At 33.6% G+C, this 15,832-nt stretch overlaps 1 protein-coding gene across 9 annotated transcripts in view; it reads right to left on the bottom strand.

Moving 5' to 3' along the window:
- Nucleotides 1-15,832, bottom strand: part of HDAC9 (histone deacetylase 9) — a 579,212-nt gene that overhangs the window by 371,008 nt on the left and 192,372 nt on the right. The gene's annotated exons all lie outside the window — the stretch shown is intronic.

Below are 15,832 nucleotides of genomic sequence, written 5' to 3' on the forward strand. Positions count from 1 at the left end.
AATATACAAATGGCCAAGAAGCACATGAAAAGATGCTCAACATTTCTATCACCAGGGTAATGCAAATCAAAGCCACATGAGACACCACCTCATACCCAACAAAACAGCCACTATCAAAACAAACAAACAAACATAAAGTAACAAATGCTGACAAGGATGTGGAGAAATTGGAACCCTGTGCACTATAAGTAGAAATGTAAAATGTTGCATCCCCTGTGGAAAACAATATGAACTTTCCTCAAAAAAAAAAAAAAAAAAAAGAGTAATCATGATGTGATCCAGCAATACCACTTCTTGGTAGATATCCCAAAGAACTGGAAATAGGATCTCAAAGAGACAATTGCACACTCATGTTAACTGCAGCATTTTTCACAATAGCTGAGAGGTGGAAGCACCCTAAATGGCCACAAATGAATGAATGCATAAAGAAAAAAAAATGCAATGGAATATTATTAAACTCTAAAAAAGATGGAAATTCTGTCACATGCTACAGTATGGATGAACCTTGAGGATATTATGCTAAGTAAAATAAGCTAGTCACAGAAGATAAATACTGTGTGATACCGTATATGCGGCACCTGAAATAGTCAAACTCATAGAAACAAAGTAGAGTGTGGTTGTCAGGGGCTAGCGGGTAGGGGAAGCTGGAGAGTTCTTCAATGGGTATAGAGTTTCAATTTTGAAGAATAAAAAACTCTAGAGAGCTGTTGTACAACAATATGCATATCATTAACACTACTGTACTGCACACTTAAAAATGGTTAAGAGGTTAAATTTTATGTTTTTTTTTACCACAATAAAAAAGTTCCATAAATGGAAGCATATTTACATATGCTTATACTTAATTACACTTAGAAAACTCAACCCCCATATCTTGGCTCAAATTTTGATAACTATACCTTATAACAAATAGAGTTGAAATATAACAATTAAAAATGTGATTTCTTACTGTATGTTAACACATATATATGGAATCTAAAAAAAAAAAAAAGGTTCTGATGAACCTAGGGGCAGGACAGGAATAAAGACAGAAAAAATATCTATTTGAAATCTCATAATTACTTTCACCATGGTTATTCAGGGTTTTTTTTGCAAAAAATACCAGAATTTTACAAGGGTTACATTTTCTAGATGAAACCAAGTTGTACCAGGTTGTGCCTATATTCAAGAATCTTTGTTTAAGTTAATAACAAATACTCTTTCCTTAGAAAATCTTAAAAAGATCTCTATTTCTGAGTTGACTGTCACCTCATTGCTAATTTCATTTCAAACCTCAATCATGTTATAGTCTATAACATTTTCAACAAAACATCAATACTGAAAAACAGAGCTTTATGAAAAATGACTCTATTTCTGCCATAAGTTTATTTTCTGTAGAGAATATGAGTGTTTCTTGATACTAAAAATATATTCATTCTTAAAAAGTTACCAGCAATGTGGATTCTCTTGAATGGATACTACTTCATTCTAAAATCAATGTGTGGTGGTGTGCGTGTGTGCCCTCAGAAAAATCACACTCTTAACATAGATTTAAAAGAAAATTAAGTGAAAAATTAGTCATACATAAAGAACGATAGAATACAATAATGAATCTGAAAATAGATACAATATTGAATATTTAAGTACAATTACATTGAAGAACTGATCATGAAAAGCATTAGAAGATAAAAAGCACAGCTTTCACTTTGTTGTTGAAGTTTTCTTGCCCTTAAACAAAACTCAAAATCTATGTAGCTCATAATATGGGACCCATATTAACTATGAGGCCATTATAAATGTAAATTATGTTGTAAGAATCATGTTGGTTAAGAGGATTTACCTATTGAGGTTTTAATTCCCTTTTTCTTTACCACTTAACTTTTTTTTTAATTAAAAAATGATCAAAGGTAAAGATTTTATTTGCAAATTCTATCAAAGTGAAATCTGCAATAAACTTTCTCAAAAATTCCTCATCTACTCAAATGTAATAGATCTATTAGCTTTAGAACAAAGATATTTCCTTAGAGACTGACTGTCATGTATTCAGTATACGTCCTAAGCATTGCTCCAAAGGCCAAGCAATGTCAGAGGGTAGGTAGGGGCTATACCTTGACACCTAGGATAGTAGTACACCCTGACTAAATGCTCAGTGTAATTGAACTGACTCTTTCAGTGCATTATTAAGCATGCAAATCCTCTTGAAGTTCTGAACTGTGCATGTATCTAAATTAATTAATAATCTCAAATCTGGGACACCTAATTTTAAAATGTGGATATTCAGATATGTTTATTACCTTGGACAAGTCACTTTGACTCATGGAAGTTGCTGTTAATTCAGCTGGGAATTTAGGCAAAAGTCCTCATTGCAAATCAGTTGCAGAATGTAATTTTTATTCTTCTGTTTCTTTTCAAATATTCTTCACTAATTTTAAAGCTTGAAAAATATTAGGAATAGTAACTTAAATATAATTAAAGATAATTGTTAAAATTTGAACGCATCAATTAAAGAAATTAAAAATATCTTTGACCTTGAAAGAAAGACTAAAATATTGGGAACAAGTCTTGAAGTAATTGAATGTTTTAACCACTGTCCTTTCTGTGAAGCCAAAACTAAACTAAAATATTCTCGTTCAAAATATCAAATGAAATATTTTCTTCTTCAACAACAAATTCACAATGAAAGATTTAGAGATTTTGCAAGATGAAAAAAAATCACATTAAATATATTCATGAACAAAAAAAGGGAAAAAACCCTTGATTTAAAATCAATTTGTCAGCCAAGTTAGGGTTAAAATAATTCAATAATAATTGTCTTGAGTTTCTACTAACAAGGTAGTAACAAACTAACTAAAAATTTCTGATTAGAAAATGATAACATTCTCAACCCAATATTAAACCATGAAGAGCAGCAGCTCTTCTTCGTATCCTCAATATTTTTTTTCACCTTCCCAAGGCCAAAATGTCATCATTTTTTTTTAAAGAAAATCAAAGCCAAATGGTAAAAATGCAAAGATTTGGTTAAACAAACAGTCAGAATTTCAGTGGTTTTATCTGCAGCATGCGGAGCAACCAAACAAAGCCAAGATATTGTCCATCTCTTTGACAGACAAAGAGCCTCAGAGGTCCAGAGTGACATGCCCGAAGGCTGGCACGTGATTTGGCTAATTAAATTAAATAGCAGGAAACAGCTTTTCCATATGCCATGGCCTGGCCACACACAAACTGTAACAGTAAATCTTTTATACTAGTCAAGGAAAATGTAACCATTAAAAAATATACAGTATCAACACACCATCCAAGAATCAGAAGTTGTATATCCACATAAACTCCCTGGGCCTGGACTTTAACGCCAAATGCCTAAGAACTTCCTAATTCACTTTAGGAGCTATTGAAAAGCCCGTGGTAATTAAAAAGGATGAAAAAGAAACCCCCTTAAGGTTTACCAACATTTTTACTTTAGCCAATATTCTGATTGCTTTAAGGACACATTTCTATACAAAATTAAATCAAAACCTCAATACTTCTGAATCAGAGTTAAAATTAAATCTCTTGCTCATTTTCCACCAATTTTATATCCTCCCTCCCCATTACACAACTGAAATTAGGAGATCTATTGAAAAAGGAATAGAGCCTTTGGAGTCTCTTCAGAAAACTCTTCTTCCATGCTTCCCACAATTTCTCACCCAATACCATAATTTTCTCTAAGTTTGCCATTGAGTTCTAGGCTTTTGTTCAAGACAATGATCTAATAAGATTATAGTATAATCCTTAACTATAAAAACACACTCAATTTATTGGGATTCAATATTATGCAGAAAAAAAAGAAGGGGGGGTCAGTTGGGGAAAGGGAGGCAAGGAGGGAGGGAGTGAGGGAGGGTGAAAGGGGTGGAACTAACTCTTTAAACTGAGGTTTGAAAGGTTTTTGAAACTCAGTTGGTATTATTATTTTTTAGTTGGTTTATTCTATGTAATTGTAGGATGCCAAAACTCATCTAATATACATGGGTTAGCAATGCCCATTCAAACTATGTTTGTGTATATACGCCAGAAATCGATAAGAAATTAACAATTGTTCCCTCATGTATGCCTTCAAAATTAAGAATTGAGTGTAAAGATAGCTAAAATTCAAGAAATTCAAAGCCTAAGAGAAAATAGTCAAGCCACATAGAAGAACTGACTTGACAGAAGCCAGTTAGTGACCAGCTTCTAAAGTGAAGCCAAGGCCTAAGAGTGAGCTAAAGCAGCTCTTTCCCCCTCCCCAAGATAGTTGTATTTATCTCTTCATACCTTTACTGAGTCCCATTCTCCCTTTTCCATCCTCATCCCTGCCCCAGGGCCCTAGGCTAAGATTGATAACTCCCTAGGGTCATTCATCCCTGTAAACATCTAGGACTGTTCACTAGAGGCCCAGAGTTCACCAATTAGTGAGAGAGAAAAACCAGGATTAGAGTCAAGGCTACTATAGACCTGCTCCAACAAAACTTAAAAACAAGTCTTGAAAAGGTTTAAGTGATCAATATTGTTTAAAGAAAGACAAATTTAAATTATCTGACATCTAATGAAAATTTACTACACAGTAAATGGAGTAGGATGACAAGAACAATATTCAAGAGAAAAATTAAGCAGTAGTAGCAGACACAGAAATGGCAGAGAAAAGAATGAGCAGAAACAGACTTTAAAACAAATACATATAAATATGCTCAAGGATTTAAAAGAAAACATAAATATAATGAGGAGGTAAATGGAAAGTATATACAAGAAACAAATGAAACTTCTAGATCTGAAGAACGCAATGTCTTAAATGAACAATTTACTGGGTGTGACTAAAAGAAGTTTATTTACCAGGAGGAAAAGATGAGTACAGCAACAGAAACTAAACGAACAAATACAGAGAGAATAAAGAATAAGAAAAAATGTACCGAGACTTAGAGACCTGTGAGACAGTGTCAAGCAGTTATCCTGGGTGTAACTGGAGTCCCAAAAGAAAGTGAGTGAAAATAATATTATAAAAAATAATGCCTGATATTTTCCAAAATTAAAAAATAATGCAAATCCACAGATACAAGCTCAGTGAACAATAGCAGGATACAAACAAAGAAAACAGCATTGAGGCAAATTATAATCAAGTTGTGGAAAACCAGTGATAACAAGAAAATCTTAAAAACAAGCAGAAGAAAAATACACTATCTGATTTCAAGACTTGTATAAAACAACATTAATCCAGATTCTGTGATCTTGGTGTAGAGTTAGACATATAGATATATATAGTGGAATAAAGGAAAGAGTTCAGAAGTTTGCTCACATATATATGTTCAGTTGATTTCTAAAAAAGGCATGAGAATAATTCAAAGGAACATGATAATCCTTACAAAAACTGGTGTGGAAAACTTTGGTTACCTATGTAATATAATGAATCTCAACCTTTCTTTAGTTCATACACAAAGTTGTATGGCTCTTTGCCCTACATGTAAAAACTAAACTAGAAGGAGAAAATATAAAAGCAAATCTTTCTCGGATAGGACATAAAGCACTAACCATAGAAGAAAAAATTGACAGAATGGGACATACCAAAGTTAAAACACTCTACTCTTCAAAATAAAAGACAAGCTATAGGTTTAGGTAAAAATATTTGCAACATATACATCTATAAATGGATTGTATCCTGAATATATGTTACTCCCATACCCAATAACAAAAAGACAGATGCTCCAAGCAAAAATCATGCAACATAGCTGAATTGACAGTTTACCAAAGAAGCTCTGCAAATGGCCAATAAACACATGAAAAGATGGTCAACATCATTAGACATCAGGAAAACACAAATTAAAACCACAGTGAGAATACACTACACATCCACTAGAACATATAAAGTTAAAAAAAAATATCTGACAATATCAAGTGTTGGCAACAGGAACTCTCATACATAGCTGATGACACTGTAAAATACCCCATCAAAAAATTCTTTGGCAGTTTTTTATAAAGCTAAACATATACTTAACATACAAATCAGTTATTCTACTCCTAGGTATTTACCCAAAAGAAATAAAGCAACTGTTTACCAAACCTTGAATATAATATTCATAGCAGCTTTATTTATAATTGTCTATACCCGGAAATAACTAAATTCCTGTCAATGAATGAACAAATCGTGTCAGGTCCAAACAATGGAACACTACTCAGCAATTTAAAAAAGACCGTATTACTGATACACACATGCATGGATGTCAGAAGCATTTTCTGACTGAAAAAAAAATTGAAAATATCACAGACCATTTTTATATAATTCATTTACATGAAATTCTAGAAAAATCAAAATTAATGCACAGTGACAGAGAACAGATGAAGGATTGCTTGGCTGAGTAGAGAGTGGGGGTGGAGGGTTGAGTAAAAAGGAGCAAGAGAGAACTCTTTAGTGTGCTATAAATATTCTATACCTAGATCGTGGTGTACACATTTGTCAAAATTCATCAAATGTACATATATAAGTAGATTTTTGTATGTAAATTATACTTCAAAAAAAGTAGATTAAAAAACCAATATGGTTTAGGCAGTTAAAGTAACCAAAGTAAAATCTCATTTCAAAAATTTAATCCAAATTATGATGGAAAAAAATCCAGAGCTTTAGAAATGGAACATTTTTTAAACCTCCAGGAAAGCCTCTTTCTGGGGGTGGGGGAAAGAACCCCAGCTTTTTAAATCTGCTTCCCTATCTAAAAGAGTATTATATTGATCTATGACAAAGGAGGCAAGGATATACAGTGGAGAAAAGACAGTCTCTTCAATAAGTGGTGCTGGGAAAACTGGACAGCTACATGTAAAAGAATGAAATTAGAACACTCAACACCATACACAAAAATAAACTCAAAATGGATTAGAGACCTAAATGTAAGACTGGACACTATAAAACTCTTAAAGGAAAATGTAGGAAGAACACTCTGACATAAATCCCAGCAAGATCTTTTTGGATCCACCTCCTAGAGTAATGGAAATAAAAACAAAAATAAACAAATGGGACCTAATGAAACTTAAAAGCTTTTGCACAACATAGGAAACTCTAAACAAGATGAAAAGACAACCCTCAGAATGGGAGAAAATATTTGCAAACAAATAAATGGAAAAAGGATTAATCTCAAAAATATATAAACAGTTCATGCAGCTCAATATTAAAAAAACAAACAACCCAATCCAAAAATGGGCAGAAGACCTAAACAGACATTTCTCCAAAGGAGACATACAGATGGCCAAGAAGCACATGAAAAGCTGCTCAACATCACTAATTATTAGAGAAATGCAAATCAAAACTACAATGAGGTATCACCTCACACCAGTTAGAATGGGCATCATCAGAGAATCTACAAAAAACAAATGCTGGAGACGTTGTGGAGAAAAGGGAACCCTCTTGCACTGTTGGTGGGAATGTAAATTGATACAGCCACTATGGAGAACAGTATGGAGGTTCCTTAGAAAACTAAAAATAGAATTACCATATGACCCAGCAATCCCACTACTGGGCATATACCCAGAGAAAACCATAATTCAAAAAACACATGCACCCCAGTGTTCATTGCAGCACTATTTACAATAGCCAGGTCATGGAAGCAACCTAAATGCCCATCGATAGACGAATAAAGAAGATGTGGTACATATATACAATGGAATATTACTCAGCCATAAAAAGGAACGAAATTGGGTCATTTGTAGAGATGTGGATGGATCGAGAGACTGGCATACACAGTGAAGTAAGTCAGAAAAAGAAAAACAAATATTGTACATTAATGCATAAATGTGGAACCTAGAAAAATGGTACAGATGAACTGGTTTGCAGGGCAGAAATTGAGACACAGATGTAGAGAACAAACATAGGGACACCAAGGGGGGAAAGTGGCGGGGGGTGGTGGTGGTGGTGGGATGAATTGGCAGATTGGGATTGACATGTATACACTGATATGTATAAAATAGATAACTAATAAGAACCTGCTGTATAAAAAATAAATAAAATAGAATTCAAAAATTAAAGAAAAAGAGTATTATATTGAAGTACAACTAACTACTGTACATAAAGCTGTAAGATACATAAAAATACTTAAAATGTGTATAAGGTAAAGAAAATAAAAAATAAAGGAATCAAGTTGGATATTTTCACGAGTTTGTCAGGCCATTCAAGCAATAAAATAAAAATCAAATCATTTAAAATATGCACCAGAAAACTAAATGTTACATTTACTTGAATTCATAAAGTATAAATAAAGAAATAAAGGGATTTACTAGCACCACCATCATGACCAAAACATATCTAAGCTACTAAAAACATAGTGTTAAGTCATCTTTATCATGTTAAATGAAAGTAATAGAGAGAACTAATGACTATTCAAAGTTAGCAAGCAATTCACTTAAGATCAAGAAATCATTGCAGGATTTCTTGTTCCAAGATGGAATGAATTTAGCATTCAGCAAACTGGAGACAATAGAAACCCCCTCTTGCCCCCTCCCACAGCAAAGGAAAATGTTATCAGAGCATTTTGTTAAAAAGCAAAGACACAGAAATTTCACTACTCTTGTTTATTTCATGCTGCCTCGAAAAAGACACAGCCCAGTGAAAATGTGAGAAGAGAATCTGTCCTGTAGGCTACTAGCAAGGCAGACTTTCAGAGTTTTGTTTCCTGGTGCTGATAATGGGGTGGGAATTAACGGTAGAGGAGAGCTGGGCATAGACAACTTATCCGAAGACCCTCCCTTGATCAATACATTTTCTTAATACACTCTTTGGCACGAAGATCATGTGGATCATTTATATCTAGAGTTGATTTAAATTTGATGAATCCTTCGTTGAAATCTGAAGAAAAAAATCTGGGGTTCTTTTTATGGGAGATAAAAGGAGATAGATTGAAAGGGGATGAGAGGAAGAAGAGAAGTCATGTACTCACAGGGTCTCCCAAAGAACAATCCAACCTGGGTATTGCCCGACGAGTCATGAAAGGGTTGCAGTTCAATCACTTAAATTCTGGACTGTTTACTTGCAGTCCTTGGGACAGGGAAGGGCAATCCAAGCAGCCTCCTGCAGGGACCTACGCTATATATTTATTGCCATTTTCTGAGTGTGCTGGGACATGGAAAAGGTGGGGAAGTATTGTTTTCTGGTTTTTTATTTACTGAAGAGAAAGTTATGCATTACTAAAAAGTGAAACTGAGTGTGAGGTAGGTTCCAGCCAAGGAGAATAAAGTAACTAAAGTTCCAAGAAGTTCTTAGTAATGTTATTAATAGTGATATTACTAGCTTTTGCTAATTTTTACTCTGCTTCAATTTTGCTAGCACACATTGGTATTTACACAGACTAACCCATTTACACCTCGTAACATCCTAATAAATATTACAATTGTTAATCACGTTTAACAAACCAGTAAACTGAGGCTTGGCAAAATTAAATAATTAGGAGGTGGAGTTGCTGGTAGATGAAGTTAGAGTTGGAACTCCTTCAGTCAGTCTATAGAATCAGCATTGTCACCACTAGGCAGTTACACCTATAATGCAATTTCACACATGGATCTCGAAGACAATGAGAAATGCCACTGTTCAAGTTTTTTGTATACATAGTCAAAACAACACAATTTTCAGGTTCAGAAATAGTTTTCCTTAATTAAATATGCATAAAGATGAGGTTGATTTACTAAGATTAGTACGAATCATTTTGTTTTCTTTCCAAGCTCCAACTTTCAAAAATTATATAGATTACATGGATATAGAAAAAATAATGCAGGTATACCTCATTTTATTGTGCTTCACTTTGCTCACTTCAAAGATACTGTATTTTTTACAGATTGAAGGTTTGTGGCAACTGTGCCTCAAGCAAGTCTACTGGCGCCATTTTTTTTTGACAGCTTTATTTTTAAGTTAAGGTATGCACATTTTTTTGACATAATGCTATTGCACACTTAATAGACTATAGTGTAAACATAACTTTTACATGCACTGGGAAACCAAAAAATTCATGTGACTCACTTTATTGTGATACTTGCTTTATAGCAGTGGTCTGGAATTGAAGCCACAATATCTCTCATATGCCTGGATTATAAAGAGCCCATGAAAATTGAGATACTGTATTTTTATCTAAAAATGTGTGTCAGATATTATAATAGAATAATTATTGATAGAGAATACAAATTATGAAAAATCAACTAGTAAGTTTTGTGTAATATCAAATAATAAATTCATCAAGAAAAAAATTTCCATTTACCCCTAGCTGAAAATGAAAATTAAACAGTAATGATTATTACTAGAGCCACCTTAAAGAAAATGTTACTAATGGAGACATTCAGCACAAGAAATAGTCCAACAAGTAAAAAATGAGTCTACATTTCACATTAGAAAACAAAAGTGAACCTGTAATCATAATAGGGAAGAAAATGTCCTTTAGCCATTAAGGAATCTGAATAAGAGAAATGTAAAACAAAAATCATTCAAATGGCATTTAATTGAGAACTTCATAGGTTCCTTGTGTGGTTCCAGGAACCCTGATATTTTCCCTAGCTTCAAAAGGCAAAAGGTAATAATGAAAGAAAAAACTACATGGTAAATTGTATGGAATTGATTCTAAGTTGATTGAATAATTCAGGCGGGTTAGAGAAATCAGAGATGGCATAAAGGAGAAAGCAAAGAAAGGTTTGAAAAAGGAAGTTAAGCACTTTCCAGATAGTGAAAAAAGCTTGATGAAACTCATGCAATTGGAATCCCAAGTTGGAAATTTGCTTTGCATGGAAAGTGATTAAGTTAGATTGGGAGGGATAAGTGCCTGGTCAGAATATAAAGGTCGAATTATGAGGACTGAAGTTCCATGATAACATTTAGATAAAGATATTAGGAAGATATTACTGTATGTTCTGCCATAGAGAATGGGAAAGTGGTATTGGAATTTCACAGTAAGTTAACTGAATTAGTGTAAAGAGGACACTGATGTGGAAGGAAGCTCTTGCAATGATAAAAAAAAATTGTTTTAGTATTAATTATGTTAGTGACTAGGGAAAGCAGAGCCAAAGAGAGAGTGAAGAGATATGATGGCTGGAAATCAGAAATAGGAATACCAACTGCTTATAAGAGATAAAGAGGAGATGATCAAAAGTGACTTCATGATAATCCATCCCAGAGACTAAATGGTAGTTCCAAAGACAGAAATGGAAGAGTGAGAAAAAACAGCACATTTTACAGAGGATGAACTTTTACTAACTTTGAGATGAGAGTGGAGCAATCAGTGTACTGCCTTTAAGACTGACAGTATTAATAAAGCACGTGATAGACTTTGAGTTGTCTTTAAGGTAAAAAAAGAAAGAGATCTTTAAACCTTTAAACCATTAACATGCCATAGATCTCTTCTAACACAACATTTTATACCTTTATGTTAGACTAAATTATAGCAATAGAAAGATACTGGCAAGAGCAAATACTCATTTGTTCAGATTTTATAGCCTACCTATTTCCGAAATGATGTAGTGAGATCTATTAACATGAGAGGAAGATGATCTTAAAGCAGTGTTGTACAACATTAATTTAATGTGAGCCCCAAATGTAAGCTACATATACAATCTTAAATTTTCTAATAGCCACATTAAAGAGGTAAAAGAAAGCAAGTAAGATTAATTTTAATAATGTTATATAACATATTTAAAATATACTATCTTTTAATATGTAATGAATATATGTCATCATTACTTAAGTATTAATATATTTCTATACTATGTCTTTGAAATCTGGTGTTTATTTTACACTAAAGCATACCTCAATTCATACCAGTCACATTTTAAATTCTCACTAGCTAAATGTGGCTATCAGTTTGAAAGTACAAATACACAGTTCTTTGCAGAAATTCTGTCAACAGAGGAACAAAGATCAAAGACTTGAACATAATAACTTCAACATACAATTTAAGTGCAAGGTAGACATAAGTAAAAATGAGTAACCAGGGCAGAATTTTAAAGCCACATAAATGAAGAAAAATAAGTTTGATTTTAGCTTTTAAAGATCACCAGAAAAAAAAAAAAAGCATTTCTTAACGGAAAAATAAACTTAGGATTTTCCTCAGTTTATATTAGCTATATTAAACATCAAGATTGTAGCATTTAATTGAGAAGAAAAAAAAGAAGCACCATCAAAAGCTAGAAGGCAACAAGAGACAACACCAGGAATGATGGAAAAGCAAGACCAAAATCAACTAGGAATGAGGAAAATGAAGATGATGGATGAGCAAGTGGAGTTCATTAATCAGTAAGTTCTTATCACTTTAAAAATAACACAAAAGCATGGAAGAATATTTAAAAATGTACATAACTCAAAACAGATCAAAGACCTAAAAGTAAGTTACAAAATTATAAAATACTTGGAAGGAAACATAGGTGCAAATCTCTGTGACATTGGATTAAGCAACATATTCATAACAAAAGAAAAAATAGATGAATAGACTTCAACAAAGTTAAAAATGTTTGTGCATCAAAGGACACTATCAAGAAGATGAAAAGACAACCCACGGAATGGGAGAAGATACTTGCAACTCATATAGCTGATAACGGTTTAGTATCCAGAATATATTTAAAATCTCTTACAACTCAACAGTAAAAAAGACAAACAAGCCAATTAAAAAATGGGCAAGAGACCTGAATAGACAGTTCTCTAAAGAAGATAAGCAAATGTCAGCAAATATCCAATAAATAAATGAAAAAAAATGTTAAACATCATTAGTCATTAGTGAAACAGAAATCAAAACAACAGTGATCATTTCACATCCACTAGGATGGCAACAATTTAAGAAAAAAAAAGAAAAGAACAAGTGTTAGAGAAGATGTGGAGAAACTGGAACGCCTCATAGATTGCTGGTGGCAATATAAAATAGTTCAGCCACCGTGGAAAACAATTTAGCAGTTCCTCAAAACTTAAACAGAGTTACCAGATAACCCAGCAATTTCACTCCTAGCTATATACCCCAAAACACTGAAAACATGTTAAAATAAAAATCTGTACACGAATTTGCAGAGCAGCATTACTCGTAATACACAAAAAGTGAAAACCACCCAAATGTCCATCAACTGATGAACGATAAACAAAACATAGTATATTCATACAACAGAATATTATCCAGTCATAAGAAGTACTAATACACGCTGTAATGTGGAGGAACCTGAAAATATTATGCAAAGTCAAAGAAGCCAGACACAGACACATAAAAGGCCACATAATGTATGATTTCATTTATATGAAAATGTCCACAAAAGGAAAATCCATAGGAATATAAAGTAGATTAGTGGTTGCCAGGGGTTGGAGGAGTGGGGGATGAAGAGTGTCCACTTAACTGGTACAGAATTTCTTTGAGTTGATGAAAATGTTGTGGAATTAGGAAGTAGTGATGGCTGCGCATCATCGTGAATATACTAAAAACCACTGAATTGTACACTTTAAAATGGATAAAATGGTGCATTTTATGTTATATGAGTTTTATCTCAATAAAAAACACAAAAAGAAAAAACAACATATCACAGTAGCTCAGAAATTCTGAGGAAAAATAATTTGCCACGTCTTGGCAAACTCTATAATAGACTAGGAAATTATTCTATTAGAAGAGAGAAGCAAAACGGACAAACACTATCAAAGAAGTAATAGCAGTAAATACAGTAACCTATAGTTATACTACAACTATACTTGACCTATAATTAACATGCAGGTGAAATAGAACAATATACAAGACAGTCTTATGAAAACAATGAATCAGAGAATCCAAGAATCTTAGGTAAAAGCTATTAAAAATCAAGACATATTTTAAGAAGTGGTTTAGGGCCCTTGGCCATCTCCAGAGCACTGTTTCTGAATCAGACTCTCCCAAAGGGCTTGAAAAATGTAGATTCCTGGGCTTCTAGTCAGTACAACAGGATCAGAACCTCTGCAGGGTGTGGTCAGGAATCTCAATTGTCAACATCTTCCCTCAAGACAATTTTTATGCACCTTTCAATAGGAAAACCACTTAGGAGGTCTAGAACTCAAGACGAACATCCTTTTTTTTTACAATACTATACACAGACTATTTTATGTCAAAGTGACTATCAAGTGCATCCTTGATACGTCAAAAAAGTTTTTAAAGGCAGTGTCCTGACTGCTTAGAAACTGAAGTCTCCTCCCTTTTGCTGGGGAATGAACGTAAGGAGTGGCAAGGGAAAGCTGTGAGCTGATTGAAATCTTGTCTCTTTCACTATCCCAAAAAGTTAATTCCAAGTGCAGTCACTGTTTCACCCCATCTCAGGACTAGCTCTGGTCAGAAAAAAAGAGACTCACAAATTTTCATGATTCTAAACAGTTGAACATAATGTACAAGAGTTAGATTGCTCATCTGTGAATTAGAATAAAAAAAGAGTCCTGAACTCCTAACTCACAGCAATGACTGAAAGAGAAAATGGATTCAAAACAGTTTGGAAATGCTGATGGGCAAAGAGAGAGAGAACGAGAGAGGGAGCGAGACTTGGACATGTAAGAAGAACTGTTGCACAAATACAGCTCAGTGGTAGAGGCTGAGAACAAGGGCTGGTGTGGGAATGTCTGGGTTCAAACTGGAGCTAGACTGTCACTAACTGGGTGACCTTGACCTGATTTGACTTCTCTGGGCCCCAGCGCCCTCATCTCTACAATGGGACAATAATATCTACCCTGTAAGGTTGCTGTGAGGACTAATGCTTTAAAAGATGTAAAGTGCTTATAACAATACCTAGTACATTGTATATCTGCAATAGTTAAAAGTCTTTTTGTAAATCAGGATGGTCCCCCAAAGTTGCATTGTCTAAACCCTACAGTTTATAAGCCTTAAAGAAGTTACTTTAAATGAGAATAGAGACCTTTTAAAATCTAGATAGATTAGTTCTGTAAAGTCATATTCCCAATATCCTGCTTCATTTGCCGGAGTTCTTTGATTGCCTGCACACAACCACCCATTACTTTCCCTTTAAAATCCAGTTGGAGGAATGACCAATAATAAAGGGAATGGTAATCTACCTCTCAAACTCCTTCTCTAGTATCTCTAAGTCCCTGATTATAAATGCTTATAATTTGTACACCTGGATTATTTATCATTGTTCACCCATAATTATACAGCCACAATTGTATATTTACATTAGTGGAAAAAAATCACAAATTAAAAAAAATGCTGTTGTCCTCCTATATATCCGTTGAGTACCGGGCTTCAAGAAAATGTTTAGTGTCTGAATTCCTTTTTAACATACTTTAGAAAAAAAGAAGTATGAAACAACATAAAAATTTCTTAAAAACTGTCTTTCTTAGAACTATGAAAAGCAGCAGTCTCCATGTCAGCAACCACCTTCACCAGGGAGAAGGCAGCTCTTGACTATCAGAAGAGGAAATCTAATGGTTATTCATTGCAGGTCCTGGCAAAAACTATTTTTCTGAAGAAGTTTCTAATATTGATGCAGTTATCAGTCCCTGTACATCTTGGAAATCAGATACACAGTATAAAATCATTATCTAATTGATTCTTCCAACTCTTTTTTGAGGATCTCTAGTACCAAGTTAATTTTGTAATTTTACCATCCAAAGGCAATTTTCAGGAAATTATGCCTAGCATCAATGGTATTTCCACAATTCTGACCAAATTATCTACTTTACAGCATTATGGAATGATAATCCATTTCATAATGCTCATAATATTAGCTCCAGAATTAGAGTAGCTTTACCTCATGTGACACTATTGAAGTTTAAAGAGAATCAAAGAATATAAAACAAATATTTTTAACCTATTGAACCAAATACACAGTAACACATTATGAAGTACTGACTAGTAAGTTTTGCTTGCAACTGACAAGAAAAGGAAAAGGA

Source organism: Mesoplodon densirostris, chromosome 9 (genome assembly GCF_025265405.1).
Source record: "Mesoplodon densirostris isolate mMesDen1 chromosome 9, mMesDen1 primary haplotype, whole genome shotgun sequence".
Lineage (NCBI taxonomy): Eukaryota > Metazoa > Chordata > Mammalia > Artiodactyla > Ziphiidae > Mesoplodon > Mesoplodon densirostris.